Below are 24,091 nucleotides of genomic sequence, written 5' to 3'. Positions count from 1 at the left end.
CAGGAAAGAATACTGGAGTGGGTTGCCATTTCCTTCTCCAGGGGATCTTCCGGACCCAGGGGTTGAATCCAGGTCTCCCGCATTTCAAGCAGACTCTTTAATGTCTGAGCCACCAGGACAGACCCTTAACAATTGTATCTCTCTTTACAGGAAATTCCAAAGAATAACAAGGCAAGATAAGAAGAGCAAGGAGAGATAAGGAAGCCATCTTTAGTGATCATAGTAAGAACTGTATAAAAAAAGATGTTTATGACCCAGATAACCATGATGGTGTAATCACCCACCTAGAGCCAGATACCCTGGAATGCAAAGTCAAGCGGGCATTACTAAGCATCACTATGAACAAAGCTAGTGGAGGTGATGGAATTCCAGTAGAGCTATTTCAAATCCTAAAAGAGGATGCCATGAAAGTGTTGCACTCAGTATGCCAGCAAATTTAGAAAACTCAGCAGTGGCCACAGGACTGGAAAAGGTCAGTTTTCATTTCAATCCCAACGAAAGGCAATGCCAAAGAATGCTCAAACTACCGCACAATTGCACTCATCTCACATGCTAGCAAAGCAATGCTCAAAATGCTCCAAGCCAGGCTTCAACAGTACATGAACCATGAACTTCCAGATATTCAAGCTGGATTTAGAAAAGGCAGAGGAACAAGTGATCAATTTTCCAACATCCACTGGACCATTAAAAAGCAAGAGAGTTCCAGAAAAAAATATCCTTCTGTTTTACTGACTACGCCAAAGCCTTTGATCCTGTGAATCACAACAAACTGTGGAACATTCTTAAAGAGATGTGAATACCAGATCACCTGACCTGCCTCTTGAGAAATCTGTATGCAGGTCAAGAAACAACAGTTAGAACTGGACATAGAACAACAGACTGGTTCCAAATTAGGAAAGGAGAATGTCAAGGCTGTATATTGTCATCCTACTTATTTAACTTATATGCAGAGTACATCATGTAAAATGCTGGGCTGAATGAATCACAAGCTGGAATCAAGATTGTTGGGAGAAATATCAATAACCTCAGATACACACATAATACCGCCCTTATGGCAGAAAGCAAAGAAGAACTAAAGAGACTCTTGATGAAAGTGAATGAGGACAGTGAAAAAGTTGGCTTAAAACCCAACATTCAGAAAACTAAGATCATGGCATCTGTTCTCATCAGTTCACATTAGTCACTCAGTCATGTCCGACTCTTCAGCACCCCATGGACCACAGCACACCAGGCCTCCCTGTCCATCACCAACTTCCAGAGTTTACTCAAATTCATTTCCATTGAGTCAGTGATGCCATCCAACCATCTCATCGTCTGTCGTCCCCTTCTCCTCCTGTCTTCAATATTTCCCAGCATCAGGGTCTTTTCAAATGACTCAGCTCTTCACATCAGGTAGCCAAAGTATTGGAGTTTCAGCTTCAATATCAGTCCTTCCAATGAACACTCAGGACTGATCTACTCTAGGATGGACAGATTGGAACTCCCTGCAGTCCAAGGGACTCTAAAGAGTCTTCTCCAACACCACAGTTCAAAAGCATCAATTCTTCGGTGCTCAGCTTTCTGTATAGTTCAACTCTCACATCCATACATGTCTACTGGAAAAACCATAGCCTTGACCAGACCTTTGTAGGCAAAGTAGTGTCTCTGCTTTTTAACATGATATCTAGGTTGATCATAACTTTCCTTCCAAGGAGTAAGCGTCTTTTAATTTCATGGCTGCAACCACCATCTACAGTGATTTTGGAGACCAAGAAAATAAAGCCTGACACTTTTTTCACTGTTTCCCCATCTATTTCCCATGAAGTGATGGGAACAGATGCCATGATCTTAGTTTTCTGAATGTTGTGCTTTAAGCCAACTTTTTCACTCTCCTCTTTCACTTTCATCAAGAGGCTCTATAGTTCTTCTTCGCTTTCTGACATAAGGGTGGTGTCATCTGCATGTCTGAGGTTATTGATATTTCTCCCAGCAATCTTGATTCCAGCTTGTGGTTCATCCACCCCAGCATTTCTCATGATGTACGCTGCATGTAAGTTTAAGCAGGGTGACAATATACAGCCTTGACGTACTCCTTTTCCTATTTGGAACCAGTCTGTTGTTCTATGTCCAGTTCTAACTGTTGCTTCCTGACCTGCATACAGATTTCTCAAGAGGCAGGTCAGGTGGTCTGGTATTCCCATCTCTTGAAAATTTTTCCACAATTTATTGTGATCCACACAGTCAAACTTTGGCATAGTCAATAAAGCAGAAATAGATGTTTTTCTGGAACTCTCTTGCTTCTTCAATGATCCAGCAGATGTTGGCAATTTGATCTTTGGTTCCTCTGCCTTTTCTCATCATTTCATAGCAAATAGATGGTGAAACAATGACAGACTTTATTTGGGGGGGCTCCAAAGGCACTGCAGATGGTGACTGCAGCCATGAAATTAAGACAATTGCTCCTTGGAAGAAAAGCTATGACCAATCTAGACAGCATATTAAAAAGGAGAGACATTCCTTTGCCAACAAAGGTCCATCTAGTCAAAGCTATGGTTTTTCCAGTAGCCATGTATGAATGTGAGAGTTGGACTATAAAGAAAGCTGAGTGCTGAAGAATTGATGCTTTTGAACTGTGGTATTGGAGAAGACTCTTGAGAGTCCCTTGGACTGCAAGGAGATCCAACTAGTCCATCCTAAAGGAAATCAGTCCTGAATATTCATTGGAAGGACTGATGCTGAAGCTGGAACTCCAATACTTTGGCCACCTGATGTGAAGAACTGACTTATCAGAAAAGACTGTGATGGTAGGAAAGATGGAAGGCAGGAGAAGGGGACGACAGAGGATGAGATGGTTGGATGGCATCACCAACTCGATGGACATAAGTTTGAGTAAGCTCCAGGAGTTGGTGATGGACAGGGAGGACTCACGTGCTGCAGTCCATGGGGTCGCAAAGAGTTGGATATAAGTGAACAATTGAACTGAACTTACAGGAAATCCCAAGGATTTTAGGAGTTCTGTGCCAGAAGTGAGGCTTATGTTCATGTTAAATCACTTCATTCCCATTCGACTCTTTGCAACTCAATGGACAGTATCCAGCCAGGTTCCTCTGTCCATGACATTCTCCAGGCAAGAATACTAGAATGGGCTGCCATTTCCTTTTCCAATGGATCTTCCTGACCCAGGGAGCAAACCCACATTTCATTATGTTTCCTGTATTGGCAGGTGGGTTCTTTACCATTAGCACCACCTGGGAAGCCCACCAGAAATGAGGATGAAGACTAAATACAGTTGACCCTTGAACAATGCAAGGGTTAGGGGCACCTACTCTCTTCAAAGTCAAAAATCAGAGTGCAACATAGTAATCCTTCCATATCCTTGTTTCTGGATTCTTGGATTCAACCAACCAAGGATCATGTAATACTGCAGTGTTTACTATCGAAAAAAATCCTAGTGTAAGTGGACCCTTGAGATTCAAACTCATGTTGTTCAAAGGTCAACTGTACACACACACACACACACACACACACACACACACACACACACATATATACATTTCTTATTATGTATCACAACACCACAAGTAAGGAGTTTTAACTCAATGGTAACACCAACACAACATCACAAGTAAGGAGTTTTAACTCATGGGTAACGCTAACAACACTAAAATAATAGACACTTGGGAATTTACCATGTGGTGCCAGGAGTTCTCCTAAACATTTTATATGTATCATGCCATTTTTTTTTTTTGCCAGTCCATATATCGTGTAGGATCCCAGCTCCCCGACCAGGGATTGAACCCATGCCCCTTGCATTGGAATTGTGGAGTTCCAACCACTGGAGAGCTAGGGAAGTCTCCATCATTCCAGTTATGATCCCCCACTTTACAGTTGAAACTGAGGAGTCCAGCTTCTGGCCAAAAACCTACATGTGATTTTTCAGACCCAAGCAGAGGCAGTTACAAATGCTTTACCTGGCAGGCGTCCTGATGTGTATCTGACTTCCTTGTCCAGGCACCTTGATTCAGAGGCCTCCTTCTTATCTGGGGCCTGCCTCTGGTGCCTCCCCTGAGACTTCTTTATCAGGGGAAGAAGATGAGACCCTTGAACACACTTTCCTCCACTCAGACTCAGTCCTTTTCCACTCCTCGCCTTTCCCATCTCCCTTCTCCTACTCCCAGGTCCATAGAGCAGCAGCAGCCCCTTGTGTGGGCTTCCCTCAGCAGGCAGATGACTCTTCTGTCTGTGCTGATCCACCCAGTGGGCCCTTCCTCAGTGGAAAATGGAAGCATAGGTCACTGGCAGTCTCTGCTCTTGCGTATACTAACACAGTAGGTGAGTAAATGCTTGAGCGCTACTTTTCTTTGGCTGGCTGTCTTCATCAGCCTCTCTGACACCTGGGCAGCTCAGCTCTTCCTAGCTCAGCTGAGCTTCAGACAGAAACTTGGGCCCCTGGAGGCTGAATAACTAGCCTAACGTACCTGGTTATAAAGTGGTGGGTCCCAGGTTTGAACTTGGACTGTTTTCTAAAATCAGAATAACATACATGATTAGCTGAGAGTAAATAAAGCCACGATGAGCCATGCAGGGTTCACAAAAATAGTAAACTTCACCACAAGGACAGAGAAGCCTGGTGGGCTGCAGTCATGGGGTCGTGAAGAGTCAGACATGATTTAGTGAGTGAACAGCAACAACCCTAAGACTTGATACTCATTGCAAATAATTCACAGGGTTCTGGCAGTATTAATTTTTGATCTGAGTCCTCCTAAAGCCAGGTGTGTGGTTGAGAGAAATGACTCTCCCAGTTCTACAAACTCTAGAAAATTCCCATTAACTATATTTCTAAGTTTGTTTCCTTCTGACTCTACAAAACATTGCTTGCTCTTTTCACAATGCTCTCTCACAAACCTGAACCATGGTAGTTTTTCACTGTGAAAATGGGGATCACATGATATTCGGTGTTAACTTTATATGTGGGTATATTCTACAGTTTCTAGACAACATGTATCCTGAAAAATGATTCTATTCTTACTGTCTGCAGATTAACATCACTATGCTAGCCTGCTTTGGCTTAATGTTGGCATGGTATATCTTTGTCCATACTTTTACTTTTCACCTTTCTGTATCTTACTATTTAAAGTGTATCTCTTATATATAAGACAGACAAACCTAAACTAAGAAATATACAAATAACAGTAACAACTTGTGTCTTTTATCTGGAATATTCAATCCATTTACATTAAATGCAATTACTGATATTGCTGGATTTATATTTTACTATCTTACTATGCTATCTACAATATTATGACCACCTGACATGAAGTGCTGACTCATTGAAAAAGACTCTGATGCTGGGAAAGATTAAGGGCAGGAGAAGGGGGAGACAGATGAGATGGTTGGATGGCATCATTGACTCAAGCACATGAGTGTGAGCAAACTCTGGGAGATAGTGAAGGACAGGAAGCATGGCATGCTACAGTCCATGGGGTTGCAAAGAGTTGGACACAAATGAGCAACTGAACAACAACAACAAAATATTGCTATTGGATTTGCTTTCTATCTGGCCCATCTGGTTTATGTTCCTTCTTCCCTTTTCTCTTGCCTTCTTTTTAATTAATAACATTTTGACTACTCTTTCCCTAGTTGTTTTAGCAATAATTTTTTATCAAGGTAAATTTACATAAAATAAAATGCACAATTTTAAAGGTATAGTTTGATGATTTCTAACAAATGTATATTATACACTTATGTTACCATCACTCTAATCAAGATTTACAACTTTTCTATCATTGCAGAAAGTTCATGCCCCTTTCTAGTTAACATCATCCACAGTCATAGATTAATTTTGTCTGTTTTAGAACTTCACATAGATAAAATCATAAGTTACTCATTTATGTTTTTGTTCAATACAATAGTATGTTTATGAACTTAATCTATATCATTGTTCTTTTTTATTCCTGAATAGTATTTCATGGTAGGGATACAATACCACAATTTGTTTACCTGTTCTCCTATTGAAGGTCATGTAGATTCTTTCCTTCAGGGGTTATTATAATGAAGCCACATAAACATTGGTGTACAAGACTTTTGAGGGATATATTTTTTGAGTAAGTACCTAGGCATGGAATTTCTGAGCCATCCAAACATCTATTAATCTTTAGTGTTTAACTTATAGATTAAAAAATGCTTTTTTTGGCTTCAGTTCAGTTCAGTCACTCAGTCGCGTCCAACTCTGCGACCCCACGAATCGCAGCACGCCAGGCCTCCCTGTCCATCACCATCTCCCGGAATTCACTCAGGCTCATGTCCATCGAGTCAGTGATGCCATCCAGCCACCTCATCCTCTGTCGTCCCCTTCTCCTCCTGCCCCCAATCCCTCCCAGCATCACAGTCTTTTCCAATGAGTCAACTCTTCGCATGAGGTGGCCAAAGTACTGGAGTGTCAGCTTTAGCATCATTTCTTCCAAAGAAATCCCAGAGCTGATCTCCTTCAGAATGGACTGGTTGGATCTCCTTGCAGTCCAAGGGACTCTCAAGAGTCTTCTCCAACACCACAGTTCAAAAGCATCAATTCTTCAGCGCTCAGCCTTCTTCACAGTCCAACTCTCACATCCATACATGACCACAGGAAAAACCATAGCCTTGACTAGACGGACCTTAGTCAGCAAAGTAATGTCTCTGCTTTTCAACATGCTATCTAGGTTGATCATAACTTTTCTTCCAAGGAGTAAGCGTCTTTTAATTTCATGGCTTCAATCACCATCTGCAGTGATTTTGGAGCCCCAAAAATAAAGTCTGACACTGTTTCCACTGTTTCCCCATCTATTTGCCATGAAGTGATGGGACCGGATGCCATGATCTTCGTTTTCTGAATGTTGTGCTTTAAGCCAACTTTTTCACTCTCCTCTTTCACTTTCATCAAGAGGCTTTTTAGCTCCTCTTCACTTTCTGCCATAAGGGTGGTGTCATCTGCATATCTGAGGTTATTGATATTTCTCCCGGCAATCTTGACTCCAGCTTGTGTTTCTTCCAGTCCAGCGTTTCTCATGATGTACTCTGCATATAAGTTAAATAAGCAGGGTGACAATATACAGCCTTGACGTACTCCTTTTCCCATTTGGAACCAGTCTGTTGTTCCATGTCCAGTTCTAACTGTTGCTTCCTGACCTGCATACAGATTTCTCAGGAGGCAGGTCAGGTGGTCTGGGATTCCCATCTCTTTCAGAATTTTCCACAGTTTATTGTGATCCACACAGTCAAAGGCTTTGGCATAGTCAATGAAGCAGAAATAGATGTTTTTCTGGAACTCTCTTGCTTTTTCCATGATCCAGTGGATGTTGGCAATTTGATCTTTAATACAAACTATTATTTTTTTCATTTTCCTGATATGTTTAGAACCTAATACTCATTTTTAGAAAACATTGGGAGTACAGTTGCTTTACACTGTTTCAGTAGAACCTAACAGTCTTAAAATCTATTTCCCCTCCAGACTACTTTGTAATTGTTGCAATGCATTTTATATTACTATCTTAATAATTTATATACTTATTTTTCTCAAATGAAAATTCTATTTTATGTACAACATATTTTGATACATTGTGAAGTGATTACCACAATTTAACATTTCCATCACCTCCCTGTAGTTAGTTTTTTATTCTATGATTAGAGCACTTGAGATCTACTCTTTTAGCAAATTTCAAACATACATTAACTACTGTCACCATGCTATACACTAGGCTCCCAGGACTTATTCATCTTATAATAGAAAGTTTGTACCCTTTGATCAATTACTTCTCCTTTTCCTCCACCCTTCAGCCTCTGGTACACACCAATCTACTCTCTGGTACTATATAGCTCAATACTTTTTCCTTTTTTTTTTCAACAATTTTACATATAAGTTAAATGACGTAATATTTCTTTCTCTGTAGGCTTATTTCATTTGGCATAATGTCCTCCAGGTTATCCATGTTGTCAAATGGCAGGACTTCCTTCTTTTTAAGGCTGAATAATATTTGATTGCATATATGCAACATTTTCTTTATTCATTCATCTATCAATGGACATATCTTGCCTGCTGTGAATAATGCTGAAATGAACATGAGATTGCAGATATTTCTTCAAGAAACTGATTTTATGTCCTTTGGATATATACCCAGAAGTGAGAACTGATGGATAATATGAATTTTTTATTTCCAATTAAATTTCCATTTTGAATTTTTTGAGGAAAGTGATTGTATCAGTTTACATTCTCACCAAGAGTACACTGCTTTTCCAGTTAATGTTTTTGCTGTGACAATTTACATCTTTTATATTGTATATCCAATAACAAATTATTGCAGCTATATTCTTAATACTTTCATTATTTAACCTTTACACTAAAGTTATGTATGCCAGCTACCACCATTACAATATTAGTGTACCCTTAATTTGACTATCTATTCACCTTGATGAGTAAGTTTTATACTTTCATATGATTTCATGTTACTACTTAGCATTCTTTCTTTTCGACTTGAAGAACTTCTTTTAGCATTTCTTGTAAGTATGTCCAGTTGTGATGAATTCCTTCAGCTTCTGGAGGAATGCCTAAGAATGTAATTCTCTCTCCTTCATCCCTGAAGTTCAACTTTGCTGTGTGTGTGTGTTAGTCACTTAGTCCTGTCCAGCTCTTTCTGACCCCATGGACTGTAGCCTGCCAGGCTCCTCTGTCCATGGGATTCTCCAGGCAAGAATACTGGAGTGGGTTGCCATTTCCTTCTCCAGGGGATCTTCCCTACCCAGGGATAGAACCCAGGTCTCCTGCATTGCAGGCAGATTGTTTTACCATCTGAGCTATAAGGAAATCCGTCGACTTTGCTGGGCAAAGTATTTGCGGCTGGCAGATTACTCTTTTACCAATTTGAATATATCATCCTGCTCTTCCCTGGCCTGCAAGATTTCTGCTGAGAAACCTACTTATGTTGAGGGCTGGGCATTGGTTTTTCTTGTATGTAACGAGCTGCTTTTCTCTTGCTGATCTTGCTTTCTCTGGAAAAATGCTCTTTGATTTTGAAAATTTTATTACAGTGTTTCAATGAAGTCTTGGTTGGGTTGAACCTGATTGAGGACCTTTGACTTTTATGTATCTGGACATCCATATCTTTCCCCAGATTTGGGGCATTTGGGGCCATTATTTCTTTAAATAAGCTTTCTGCTCCTTTCTCTTTTTTCCTTTTAGGATTTCTATAATATTATTTGGCTTGAGTTGTCCTGTTTCATTCCTTTTCATTCTTTTCTCTCCTCTGACTGGATAATTTCAAATGAAATGTCTTCTAGTTCACTTCTCTTGATCAAGTCTGCTGTTGGAACTGTCTATTGCATTTTAAAATTTCAATCATTATATTCCTCGGCCCCAAAATGTGTTTGGTCTCTTTAATGTTTTTTCTCTGTTGAACTTCATTTTGTTCTTGTATCTTTTTCTTGCTTTTGTTAAACTGTCAATCTATAGCTCCTGAACTTTAGACTAATTATTTTGGACTGTCAGGCAGTTTGTGGATCTCCATTTCTCTGGAATCAGTTACTGGAAGTTTACTGTATTCCTTTGGTGGTGTCATGTTTCTCAAGTCATTGTGATCTCTGTAACCTTGTTTGTCTGTGTACTCAAAGTAGTCACCTCTTCCAGATTTAATGCACTGATTTCAGTAAGGAAAAACCTTCACCTGTGAGTCAGGGCATGCCAGTGCATGCTGTGGCATTTGGTCTAGTGGTGTGAGGTGCCAAATGTGGAGGCATGTGGTGTCTCTGGGTCTGGGGTGGTGCAAAGTGTCTCATCGACTCAGTCAGTCATTGATCACAACGTTGACAACTCCAGGATCCATTGTGGTGAGAGCTGCAGGGTATCTGGTGGCTACAATGGATGTTGGGGTCCTTAGTGATAACTCCAGGTCCAGAAGTGAGGGTCTGGAACTGGTATTAGTTCTGGCCAGAGCTGGTGGTGTGCACATGTTCGACTATGGGCACTGGCTGTAGGTGCCTTTGTGGGGGTGGAAGCCAGCTGAGGGGACACATGCAGTGAAAAGGGCCAATGTCAAGGGTTGGGGCCAACGGTGGACACAGAAGTATCTGCAGGGCTCCAGGCTATTTAATGTGCCCTCATGTGACTGCAGGAGCTAGCTGCAGGTACATGCATGGCAGTAAGGTCCACTCAAAGGAGGCAGGGCCAGCTCCAGGCATACAAGCAGCTGAGGTGCCTGGACATTTGGCACACCCTCATGCATCTACTGGGGCTAGCTGCAGGTAGCCACAGGGTGGTAGTCTATGGACCTAAGCTGGCATTATGCACCCACACAGTCACAAGTGTGTTAGTTACTCAGTCGTGCCCATGTGACCCCATGGACTGCAGCCCACCAGGCTCCTCTGTCCATGCGATTTTCCGGGCAAGGACTACTGGAGTGGGTTTTGTGGCTAATTGCCAGTGCAGATCCTGGGTCCTGGACATCCTGCAGCAAGCTCTGGGCGAAGACAAAGGAAAACAGGAAGGGACTCAGGCAGCTGGCATCAGTCTGCAAAGGCAAAATGAGGCCCTCAGGAACGGAAGCTGCAGGGCGCCACGGTGGCTGTGCTGGCCACTGGTTTCTTCAGTGTCGAAAGCTTTTGGGACCTTCTGTGGAGTGGTCTGCTGGGGCCTGTGATGAGGTCCTCAGTGATGAAAGCTGCAGGGCTCTGCAGCATCCTCAAGGCTTGTCGAGGTCCTCAGTTGCAAAGGCTGCTGGGGTCTTCTGCAGAGCAGGTCACTGGGAGCCACATTCACTCCCACTGCATGGCTGATACTAGTAGCCCCTGCCCATCTTCCATATTCCTAGCCATCTCTAGATGTCACAACGACGCCAGTCTCTGGGTAGCATGAAACGAAGCAGGTCTTTTGTGCAGTATCCTGACAGGCTGGGCAAGCTGGTCACTCATCACTCATTCCTTTCTTCTTTTCCCAGCAAAGGGAACTGTTTTGGGCCAGGGAGCTCCCTCTGGGCACTGACCAGTGCTACTTGGGACTGGGATGATGCAGGCAAAATGGAGCTGTTCTTCCTACTCTTTTTTTGATATAGTTATTCTCAGGTTAGTGGTCCACTGTGTTGCTGAAGCTTCCTAAGTGGACTCCTGAGTACTCCCATAGCTATTTTTGTTTGTGGATTGCTGATTATTGTTCTCTGGAGGGAGACAGAGGCTTGGGTGTTCTGCTTTGCCATCTTGGTAATGTCACTTTTCTGTCATCATGTATTAAATTCTACAAATAATTTGAAGACATAATAATAACTGTTTTGTACAATATTGATTCATGTTTATTTACTATTTATCTTTTAATATGCTCTTCATTCTTTCCTGGAATTTTCATGTTTTCATACAGCATCATTTTGTTCTTGCCTGGAGAAATCCCCTTAATATTTTAGAGCAGGTCTGCTGGCAATGAATTCCCTTAGTCTTTGATTGAAAATGTATGCATGTTATCTTCATTTTTGAAACATATTTTTGCTACATCTATAGTTTTCAGCTCAGTTATTTTCTATAAGCAGTTTAAAGGTGAAATTCCATTGCTTTCTGGGTTTCAATGTTTCTTATAAGACACTGGCTGTTGGTTATACTCTTGTTCTTTTGAAGGCAACGTATTCTTCTCTAACCCCTTATCAGATTTTCCACTTGATTTTATCAGCTGTTTTTCCTTGATGCACATTAAGTGCAGTTTCCCACTTATTTCTTGAGTCCCTGAGTTGATGTCTTGCATCAGTTTCAAACAAATTCTCAACTATGACCTCTTCAAATATTGCTTTTGCCTCATTCTCTTTTCCTATGGAATGTGAATTACATGAATGTTAAACCATTTGAGTAGGTCTTACATGTCTCTTATACACTAATCTTTTTTCCACTCTTTCTTTCTCTGCTTCAGTTTGAGCATTTTCCACTGACCCATATCCCAGTTCACTAATCCTACATCCTGCCATGTCCCCTCTGATGCCAAACTCATACATTATGCTTTAAATTTTAGATACTGCCTTTTTCAGTTATAAACTTTCATTTTGATTATTTAGACATCCAAATCATTTTAAATTTTCTATTCTTTCATCTCTTTTGTCCTTATTCTCTATTTAGAATATATTCTATAACATATTTTAGAGTTCTTATAAGCTAACTTCAGTATCAGCAACATCCATGGATCCACATCTATTTTTTTCCTCTTAATTGCCAGTCTTGCCTTTTGCTCATCTAGAAATTTAACTGTGTGCCAGATAGTGTAAATAGAAAAAACATAGAAGTTTCACAGAAAAGAGGGTTTTCCTTTTATTAGGAAATAATGTGAGTAGCTAATAAACTCAATCCAATCAGAAATTCAGCTTGATCTGGAACATACTGCAAACTTTGTAAGGCCCTGTCTCCTTCTGGTATATTCCTGTTCATAGGTTCTGGAAATACAGATCTCCTTGGGCCTAGAAGCTAATGGATAGTTCTGACTTTCAGAGGTTTTCAGCTTCCATTAGCATCCTACTTCACTCAGCTTTAAAACTTGGGAAATATCTTTAAGGGGAAACTCACCATGTGTTTGAAGCAATGCTCCTCTCTGGCAGCACTGTACAACTGAAAGATATTTCAGATATTTGTCTTTTAAAAGTTTTTGTGCTAGTTCCTCCATTTCTTGTACAGCCACCGGTGATGAAAATATTCCAAGGTGAAAACTATGCACCTTTAGAGCCCCTTAATATTTCAATGTCATTACAGTACTATGCAATTGCTAAAAGGCTGCTGACTTCTCTGTCTTCAAGCAGAAGCCCTTTGCCTGTGATCTACAGCCTGTCCCGAGATAAACAAAGGACTGGCAATTATTGAGTCATTTTGGAACAACTCTCCGTTTTCTGTAATTTCAGTTCATCCAGTCTTTGTTTCCACAGCTCTCTGAATCCTTTAAAATGTGACTTTTGTAGTGTATCCAGTTTTGTCTGATGGGAGAGTAGCAATGTATTTCATTTCACTGTTAAATGAAAGTCAGGGTTCGTCTTTTTTGTCACTAAGTGTATTTGCTCTTTATTTTCATTTATAGACTTTGAATTTTATGTACAAAACTTCCTACCACTCTGAAAGCTTCTTCCTGCATGCATTTCAAGGTTTAGGATTGCTGAAACAACACATACATCCACAAAGTTTACCAACATCTCAGAGCTGAAAGTTGTTAGTGAAAGGCCAGTTTTATGGATGCATTTTTCTTTTTTGCTTTAAGTTGTACATGTTGTTAAAATGTTTATTTGCATCTCCTTCTCCATTAGTTTTTTTTCTTTACCATTTTCCCTGTTGACATGTTCCCATTCCCTTTACCATTTTCAAGATATCTTCTCTGTATTGTAGGTGTTAGTCCTTATTTTAAGTCATATCACAAATTACATCTTTCCCATGTTTTCTTTTGACTTTATTTTTTAATAAAGATGCTTTGAGTTTTTCTTTTTAAGTGACTGAATGTTATGGCTTCTGGACTTTGTGAAATAAATTGATAATCTTTGGAAGTTATCCCTTATTGTCATCTAGTTTTTTTTTTTTTTCCTTTTTTTAATACTTGAAACTTTGATCCTGGTAATGGGTACATTCTCCCATGTCTTCTCCAGATGGCTACTTGGATTTCCTAGGATCACCTTTTACTCACTGAAGTGGAACACTGTCCATGTACATATTTTCATAAGCATTTGGTTCTATTTCTGAATTTTCTGTTCTGTTCTATTCTGGTGTGTCTATGTGTACACGAGAAACACACTTTTCCTCATTGACATTTTACAATATGGGCTTCCCTGGTGGCTCAGTGGTAAAGACCTTGCCTGCAATGTAGGAAACACAGGTTTGATCCATGGGTCATGAAGGTTCCCCGGAGAAGGAAATGACAATCCCCTCCGGTATTCTTGCCTGGGAAATCCCATGGACAGAGGAGCCTGACAGGCTACAGTTCATAGAGTTGCAAAAGAGTCAGACACAATTGAGTGACTAAACAACAGCAGTTTTACTATACATCTTAATAAGCAGTAGGGTGACTCTCCACTTGCTTTTCTTTTTCAGAATCTTCCAAGACATTTCTGGCTTGCAGATTTTTCCACAAAAACTTTAGAATCAAGATGACTTGCTTCAAAGAAAATCTATTGGTATCTTTATTGGAACTGGGTTATATCCGTTAATGAACAAAGAACTGACAACTTAATGACACTGAGTTTCTATTTAAAAAGATGTGTCACTATTGATTGTTCTGGAGGGGAGGGTCCTTTAGCAGTATTTGTTTCCTTCATTCTGGTCTTGCACCTTTCTTCCTAGGGGTACTTTTTTGTTCTTACTATAATTACACTATATTTGCTTTCTTATATAGTCTCATTTTCTGGATAATGGATTGGAATTAATTTTTCAACACTTGAAAATGAGATTGCTCTTCAGTATTAGAAATACCAAAGAAGCTATAGGGATGTTCCAGAAACAAGAAGATTGCCTACACTGAGTTCAGCCTATTCAATAAAATACTTTCATAAAATGAAATAATTTCATTGAAGGAGTTCAAGCTATTCTTTTCCACGATTTCTATCGTTGTTGTTCAGTCACTCAGTCATGTCCAACTCTTTGTGACCCCATAGACTGCAGCACGCTAGGCTTCCCAGTCCTTCACCATCTCTTGGAGTTTGCTCAGATTCATGTCCATTCTATCGTTAACTCAAAAACCTCTCCTTCTGCTGACCATCTATGCATTGGTTTTTAACAAATGGTGAACAGTGGACTCATACTTGTAGCTTTTAAAAATACATACAGCCAGGTTGACCCTTCTGATTCAGGTCTAGGGTAAGTCTAGGCATGTGTATATGTGTGCATACACACTCAACTCCAGTGATTGTGATGCCTCTCCTTTTAAGAATTATTAATAAATAAAAAACTAAGTCCTGTTGACCATACATTCTAAATATCTCTGCCACATACTTCTTCATTTTTACCTTTGCCAATTTTTTTTTTGTTCTGAAGCAAGCATTTTATTTGTTAATACAAGGACAGAAATTAGGCAATAAATATCATCTAATATATAACATCTTCAAATAAATAAATAAATAAACTGAAGAGTCATGAGTGGGTAGGGTTGAGGCCTAGGGCTTGAGGGAGCTGCCCCCACACCTCAAAATGCTATTGCAATATAAACTCTGAGGAAATTCTGTGGCTGTGGCTATGGTTGCCCTCCTCAGCCTTGACAACCCACATACTCTGGGAAAGAGGGTGGAGGGGAAGGGTCCTAAAGCTGGCAAGAAAATCCTTAGCAATGTCCTTTGGTTGCCACCCTGTGACACTGACTGCCTTGGTGACCCCTGTGTCTGGCCTGGCCCTCTCACTCTGCTTTCAGTATTACCTCCAATGCAGACCCCACCTCTTCCCTTTTTAATCCCATCTCTTCCTGTTTCGACTTGCTACCATGTGTGTTTCCTAAATTGGATGTATTGAGTTATTTGGGGGTAAGCAGAGCAACATCCATGTAAGGAGAGGATGGCAGCCAAAGGGCTTCATGCCAGAAAGGTACACAAGATGGTAGCCCACTCACTACCCTACAGGCACGCTTCCTGGGAGCGCCACTTGAGGAGTTGGGTGGATGCTTGCAAGTAGTGGGCAGGAAGCATGAAGCTATGAGAGCCTTGCACCAATCTTTTCGGGCTCCTTTGGGCATCACATTAGGTGGAAATGGGATGGGGCCTACAGCACCTCTTCCCCAGGCCTGGAGAAGTCAGGAAGGCTGGGAGTGGATGGGTCTTATTGAATCACATCCTCTTCCAAGTCCATGGAGGGCTAAAGGCTCATGGTTTTGGCCTCCTGGCTCAATGAGAGTTGGCATATAGGTTTCTCCTTCCCAGCATGGGAGCAGGGTCTGAAGGAGGAGGGGAAAGAGAAGGTGGTAAAGGAAGGTCAGAGGTTACAAGTCATGGACCTCCAGGGGCAGGGTGACTACAGTGGCCAGAGGCTGCATCTTCTTTTTGACACAGTTGAAGTCCTTGGCCGAGTGTCACAGACAGGTCTTCAGCCCCTTCAGCAGCCAGAAACTGTCCATCTTCTGGAATAAGTCACTGTGGGGAAAGCTGGGGGCCCAGGCGGGCTCAGTCCCAGGCAGAGGCTGAGCAGTGGGTAGCCCAGAGCTGCCATGACACCCACAATGTCTCCCAGCACACCCTAGAGGCTGGTGCAGAGGTGGGCCAGGCTGTGGCACTGCTTGAGAGTGATGGCCTTGAGGGTGAGGCCACTCAAGTAGCACAGGTGGTGGCTGTAGGCTTCGTAGTTCTGGGTCAGCAGCGGTTTGTCCTTGAGGTTTCACCACACCTCTGGGATGACAGAGGGCCTGAGCAGAGTCTCTGCCCCCAACTGAGGTGTTGAAGTTAGGCTCGTTGAAAGGGGGGACTTAGGTAGTTCAGAGAGGTGCCGGCCAAGCTGTGGAGCTGGTGTCCAGGTAGCAGGTGAGATCACGGGTTTTCTAGATGGAGAGGCCAGGCCCTGGGTTTTCTATGCACATGAGGGCTGGGTGGGGGTGGTGCCAGAGCAAGGTTCACAGGCATGTGGGCATCTCCAATGAGTCCTCTGCCACCAGCTCTCCCAGATGGACAGCCTGGTGGGCTCCAGCCAAGTAGGAAGCAGCAACTCCCACTGCCTGGCCCAGCCCAGCCCAGCCCGGCTCAGTTCTACTTATCCCAATTTAAACCAAAACTTCATCATCTCATGCCTAGACCACTCTAGCAATCTCCTCATTGCTACTCTTCAGTCTACTCTTTGTCTCTTATAATCCAGCCTCTAAACAGCTAACAGGGCCATATATGTAAAAGAAAAAGTGGACTGTGCCACATGCTCACATAAATTCCTTCAAACCTTCCCATCTATGATTCCTAAACACTGATTCATTGACAAGTGCCTGTCCCTAAGTTTCCACTGGTGTGTTGCACAATGAGATTGAGAACAATTAAGACAACATGGTGATTTTTTTATGAAACTAAATTTATTCAGTTTAAATAATGTGTATTCTAAGATTATATTTTTAGCATCAGTATATTCTGTTCTACAAAATGACACAGGTATGGGAGCCATTTTTTAAAACATTTCTACATAGTAAAACAAAAAGATATCAATTCCATGCTAGTCTCCACAATTTTAAAAATTACACCCACTCACATGGAACAAAGGACTAGTTCAAAACTGGGAAAGGAGTATGTCAAGGCTGTATATTGTCATGCTGCTTATTGAACTTATATGCAGAGTACACCATGCAAAATGCCAGGCTGGATGAGCACAAGCCAGAATCAAGACTGCTGGGAGAAATATCAATAACCTCAGATATGCGGATGACACCACCCTTATGGCAGAAAGCAAAGAGGAACTAAAAAGCCTCTTGATGAAAGTGAAAGAGAAGAGTGAAAAAGCTGGTTTAAAACTCAACATTAAAAAACTAAGATCATGGCATCCAGTCCCATCACTTCATGGCAAATAGATGGGGAAACAATGGAAACAGTGACAGACTTTATTTTCTTGGGCTCCAAAATCACTGTAGATGGTGACTGAAGACATATAATTAAAAGACCCTTGCTGCTTGGAAAAAAAGCTATGACCAACCTAGACAACATATTAAAAAGCAGAGACGTTACTTTGCTGACAAAGGTCCATTTAGTCAAAGCTATGGTTTTTCCAGTAGTCATGTCTGGATGTGAGAGTTGGACTTCATAATGAAAGCTGAGTGCTGAAGAATTGATGCTTTTCAACTGTGGTGTTGGAGAAGACTCTTTTGAGAGTCCCTTGGACTGCAAGGAGATCAAACCAGTCAATCCTAAAGAAAATCAGTCCTGAATGTTCACTGGAAGGACTGATGCTGAAGCTGAAGTTCCAATACTTTGGCCACCTGATGCGAAAAGCAGACTCATTGGAAAAGACCCTACTGCTGGGAAAGATTGAAGGTGGGAGGAGAAAGGGACAACAAAAAATGAGATGGTTGGATGGCATCACTGACTCAATGGACATGAGTTTGAGCAAGCTCTGGAAGATGGTGATGAACAGGGAAGCCTGGTATGCTCCAGTCCATGGGGTCGCCAAGAGTTGACATGACTGAGCAACTGAACAACAACAACTAGTCACATCTGTAACAACTCTATTTCCAAACTAAGTCATATTCTGAGATACTTACTAAGGATTAGGACCCCAGTCTATCTTGGGAAGGGCAGGGGAGGTAAGGGGAGGACACAATTCAATCCATAACAAATGCCTACGTAAAATCATTTAAATAGTAGTAAACAGGAAGCAGGTAAATCTCCCTTTCATAATCCAGGCCTGAGCCAATCAATACAGGATATTCAAATGACCACAGGCCATCTCAGGGCTGAATGTGGGCAGCAAGACATGAGGAGAGATTATGCTTTGGAAAAGAAGGTTCCTCACTCTTCTGTAAGCTTCCTCCTTCTGGATGGACTGGTGTGTCAAGATGTACACCTTAATATACTGCTGAGCTGCTGAATCAAGCCATCTCAAGCTTGCACACCTCTCACCAGTTACAGTAACCATGACATCTCCTCCACTGGTAAGTTTGTTTTGTGTTGGATGTTCCTTTAATAGAAGACCTAATGGATAAAAGGTGTCATCTGGAATTGTACAATCACTGTCTTTCCATTGTTTCAGTATCTGGCATAATTTTTCATTCTTTGGAATGAAAGAGAAGATACCCTTCCACAATGATTATGGATATAAGGCATGGAAGATAATCTAAATTGGGAAATGTCAAAGAAGAAAGTAAGAGTAAGCTAATGTATTCTTTGGCATTCCTTTCATCACCAAAGGTGCTGAAACATAGATAATGTACGGCAATACTTTTGTGTAGAATCTGTACCAGTGGAAGCACAATACCAGAGATGGATGACCTTGTAGTTAGCTAGCCAGAAAACAGAGTAGACTGTGAGGATTTTATGGAAGGACAATAAGATTTCTGAAAACTTGAATTTCCCCCAACACAAAAGTCCTGACTTTAACAATACCATGAAGTTGCTTATCACCTTGCCTTTCAGAGTATGGTCCATGAACCAGCAGCATCACTATCACCCTTGAGCTTGTTAGACATGCAGTCTCAGGCCCCACTCGAGACCTGCCAAGTGAGAATGTAGAGTTGAACAAGATCCTCAGATGATTTGTATGTACATGAAGCATGAGAAACAATGGCATGTTACATTACGAAGAGAAAGATGATAAAGAGAAATCTGTGAAGCCGTGCCCCCTGAAACAGTCAGGCTGACATTCTGCTTGTTGTAAGGCACTGGCTCTGGCTGTACATCAGAATCACTGGGGGAGATTTCAAACTGATGCTAAGGCCCAAGGCAGATCCCAGACCAACTGCATCAGAAACTTTGGAGTGAGGCTTAGGGTCAGCATAGCCCTAAGAAGTCCTTAGGTGGTTCTTATCAACAACCACGGCTGAGAATTATTAGTGTAAAGCAAGGGCTAGGAAAAGGAGGACTGAGAATTCATGCTTAATGAATATAGTTTTAATTTCACAAGATGAAAAAGTTCTAGCAATCTATTGTGCAACAACATGAATATACTTAACATGATTGAACTGTACACTTAGAAATGATTACCATGAAAAATTTAATATTATGCATTTACCACATAGGTAAATAATTCAGATAATCAATTTCAATTAATAAGTATTTCAAAATTGCATGATTTAAATGTTTTAGATCCCTTCTTACTGTGCAAAATGCTCTGGTTTGAACTTCTTTCTTTGTGTATATGTAACTCTCTGAGCATTTTCTTTTTCATATTTTTTTAAATAAAGTGTTTTTTAAAAATTATTATATTTATTTATTTTTGGCTGCACTGGGTCTTCGTTGCTGCACATGGGCTTTCTCTAGTTGCAGAGAGTGGGGGCTACTCTCTAGTTTGTTTATGCAGCTGCACCAGGTCTTAGTTGTGGCACGAGGGATCCTCTAGCTTCCCTGCAGCATGGGAACTCTTAGTTGTAGCATATGGGATGTAGTTCCCTGACCAAGGATGAAAGCTGGGCCCCCTGCATTGGGAGGGCAGCGTCGTGGCCACTGGGCCACAAGGGAAGTCCCTCTCTGGCCCTTTCTTAATGGGACAGCAACATGTCTGGTGGATGATCCCTGAATTATCAGACACAATACCAATATATGATAATACCACTTTAGTCCACAACTACCCGAACAAGAATATCCTTAATTTATCAGATCCCTAAAGAGTCTTGTCATGCAAAATGAAGAACTCATGCTTTCAAACACTGTCCCTATTGGGTACAGTGCCCCAGAAGGGTATTCCCATAAGACCCCAGGAATAATTTTATGAATTAGTATAGCATAGAGCTCTGTGCCACTGTCTCTCTCATTAAGACTGCAAGTTTTTTTCAAGCTGCGAAGAGTCATATTTATCTTTAGATCCCTAGCAGCTACTTATATACTTGAGCAAGACACATATTTGATGAAATATCAATAAACACATGACTAGATGAAAGATCTCCACATCCTCTTCCACTTCATATACGATTGATATTTTGAAAGAGACAAAATGTTTTCTATAGGCACATCATTGGGAAGGATTACTGCACACAAAGGATGAAAAAAGAAAATAGAATCCCACTCCGTTTCTTCTCAAGTGATGTACTAATGTGGAATAAAGACATTAAGTTTTCTAAAAGAGCTAAGTTTTCCTGGAATTCCAAGCTCTACTGCAGTGACTACCAGCCAATGACAAACACTTCAGAGAATCTCAAGACTTTCTAGCGACGTCTCAAAGAGAAGTTATTTAAGGATTATTTAAAGAATTGACACTTTCATTTAAGAAACTCCCAAATATAAATTATTATACAATAATTCTACACAGTTATGGTTCTAACAAAGACAACTGAAATGAAATAAAAAATAGAGAGTCAAGTATTTAGATAGAGCAGAGGCAAGTCAAGAGAGAAAACTTGGCTGGAGCCAGCAATCACCTCTAAGAATTCACCTATTATAGGATTTAAGATAACATGGCCCACAACAAAGCAAACCATGATAAAATGAAAAGACAACCTACTGAATAGAAGAAAATATTTGCAAATGATATGATTGTTAAGGGGTTAATGTCCAAAATAAACAAACAGCTCATACAACTCAGTATCAAGAAAACAAACCATCTAGTTAAAAAGTAGGCAGACCTGATTAGACATTTTTCCAAAGAGGACATGCAGATGGCCAACAGACACCTGAAAAGATGCTCAAAATCACTAATCATTAAAGAAATGCAAATCCAAACCACAACGAGATATCACCTCACATCTGTCATCACTTCTGCCATTACCTCACGTCTACCATCATAAAGAATACAAATAATGTTGGTGAGGATGTAGAGAAAAGGGAACCCTTGCACACTGTTGCTGAGAATGTAAACTGATGCAGCCACTGTGGAAACATTATGAAGGCTTCTTAAAAAATTAAAAATATTAATAGAACTACCATATGAGCCAGAAATTTCACTCCTGGGTACATCCGGGAAAAAACCAAAACAAACACTAGTTCTAAAAGATACATGCATGATTATTCATAGCAGCATTATTTATAACTGCTAAGATATGGAAGCAACCCAAGGTCCATCAACAGATAACTGGATAAAGATGTGGTGTGTGTGTGTGTATGTGTGTGCATGCATGTGTGTGTGTGTGTATATATATATATATATATACATATATGGAATACTTCTCAGCCATCAAAAAGAATGAAATAATGCCATTTGCAGCAACATGGATGGACCTGGAGGGCACTGTCCTAAATGAAATAAGACACACACAAAAGGACACATACTGTGTGAAATCATTTATACAGTGGAATCTAAAAAACACAACAAACTATATATATAAAACACAAAAGCAGCAGACTCACAGATATGGAGAACAAACTCATGGTTACCAGTGGGGCAAGGGAAGGGGCGAGGGGTGACATAGGAGTAGGGAATTAAGAAGTACAAACTAATATGTATAGAACAAGTTATAAGGATATATTGTACATGCAGGGAATATGATCTATATTTTATAACTATAAATGGAGTATAACCTCTAAAAATTGTGAATTACTATATCATATCCCTGTAACCTACATCATATTGTACATTAACTATATTTCAATAAAAATATTAAAAATAACATGACCCACATTTCCCCTGATATCACAATAATATTAATAAATTTATATTTTTATTGGGCTTCCCTGGTGGCTCAGAGGTTAAAGCGTCTGTCTGCAATGCGGGAGACCTGGGTTAGATCCCTGCATTGGGAAGATCCCCTGGAGAAGGAAATGGCAACCCACTCCAGTACTCTTGCCTGGAGAATCCAATGGATGGAGGAGCCTGGTGGGCTACAGTCCACGGGGTCGCAAAGAGTCGGACGTGACTGAGCGACTGAACTGAACTCAACACTGCTTATACTTTGGAGGTAAGTGACTGATGCTGTGGGGAAATGGATAATCCAAGGTGAAGTTAAAGATGCTAAAGAAGTTTCCTTGCTGAACTCAGGATGATTATGTTGACCTCCAGTTATGCATACAGGCACTTTTGTCCCGTAAAGCTGCTGACATCTGTAGTACAAGAAAACTGCATGGTGAGGAGGAGACAGTAGCAGCCTGATATATGCCCAGGAGGGATTGCTGGATCATATGGTAATTGTATGTTGTTTTTTGTAAGGAACCTCCATACTATTCTCCATAATGGCTGCACCAATTTACATTCCCACCAACAGTGTAGGAGGGTTTCCTTTTGGGAGGACAGGTTTCTGAGGGGAGTCTCAGATTCCTGATGAACTGCCATTGCCTTCTCCGGAAGTGGTCAAAGGAATACGATTATTACACAGCCAACACAACTGAATCATGAGAGCACAGCCAAGGGCGGTCATTTCCTCAAACTCTGGCTTTTCTAGTCTGTAGTAAGTAGAAAAATTATACTGGAGTACAAAGCTCACTTGTAAAGAGGTTATTTGATACATACAGATTAATAACTTTTAGTTGCTTTATAAATAAAAAATAAACATGCTTTTAAAAAATATCTTAGCTTTTCTACACATAAACTACTATAATTAAATTCTGTTTAGCTTTTTGGCAGCCTCCATTTTATAATTTAGTTCCTATATTTTCTACCTGGTTGTTCTTTCAGAACATGTCATGGGTAGCTTCATTACATCTATGTATATATACTGCTTCCAGATTTCCACAATTAATCCTGAAATTATCACATTTCCATTTCCAGAAAGTCTGAAACATTTTTCATTGAAATTTCATAGAAACAGAGCTATAAAGTTCTATTTCAATTTGCAATGGATTACTAAAAAAGAAGTAGCACATTATATGGACAGCCATAGAAACCAAGACAGTAATAACCTAGCTTCATGAAAACCCACTTGCATCATCTGATCATTAAGGACAAGCACATCTGAGGCACGGGGGGAAATTAGCACTTCACTGCTGCTAGCGTGAAATGCTGCTTTCTAAAATCATCTTTCTTTCAACTGAGACAGAAACTTCTCTTACAGATTTTAGAGCAAAATGAATCAGAAACATTCTTTTTGGCCCATATCTTTTTGTGTCTTTTCCCTTCTCCTGACATTCTCTTATTATTTCAAATTCTTATTTTTTTCCAACAAGAAAAGAGAATAAGTTGAATTTTTATCCCTTTAAAATGCCTAATTTGACCCCTTAAAAATCACTTAACTAAAGAGAATTTTCACTTAAATTTCTCAGTTCTTAAAAATGTCCGATTCTTTAAGTTACTTTAGTTAGGATTTTACATTTTAGCTTTGCTAACAGTTGGAATTTCAGAGGGCTTAAAGGCATTTTCAACTATTAGAAAATAGTGGCCTGTGAGGTATACTTAGCCTTTTAAAAGAGAGGCTTTTCAGAGAAATGCCCAACAATTTTCACATGCCTGTAGACTTACAGTTTCAGAGAGGTTTTCTAATAAAATTGAATTTAATAAGGGTTTCCACCATTTTCATTTTAGTGGTGTCACCTAGACACTCTGCCATTTAAATTTCCACAGGGGCTTGATGTTTACAGAATCTTCTGAATCCTGAAAACCTTGTTTATCTGTTTGAAGCTGATTTTTA

The 24,091-nt window shown here is 40.5% G+C and overlaps 1 pseudogene; it reads right to left on the bottom strand.

Annotated features, from left to right (window-relative positions):
• Positions 1-15,904: 15,904 nt before the first annotated feature.
• Positions 15,905-16,546, bottom strand: LOC128069668 (cardiotrophin-like cytokine factor 1; annotated as a pseudogene).
• Between the last annotated feature and the right edge of the window lie 7,545 nt (positions 16,547-24,091).

Source organism: Budorcas taxicolor, chromosome X (assembly GCF_023091745.1).
Source record: "Budorcas taxicolor isolate Tak-1 chromosome X, Takin1.1, whole genome shotgun sequence".
NCBI classification, from domain to species: Eukaryota; Metazoa; Chordata; class Mammalia; order Artiodactyla; family Bovidae; genus Budorcas; species Budorcas taxicolor.
Note: the sequence above shows the minus strand (reverse complement) of the source record. Positions and strands in the feature narration are given on the sequence as shown.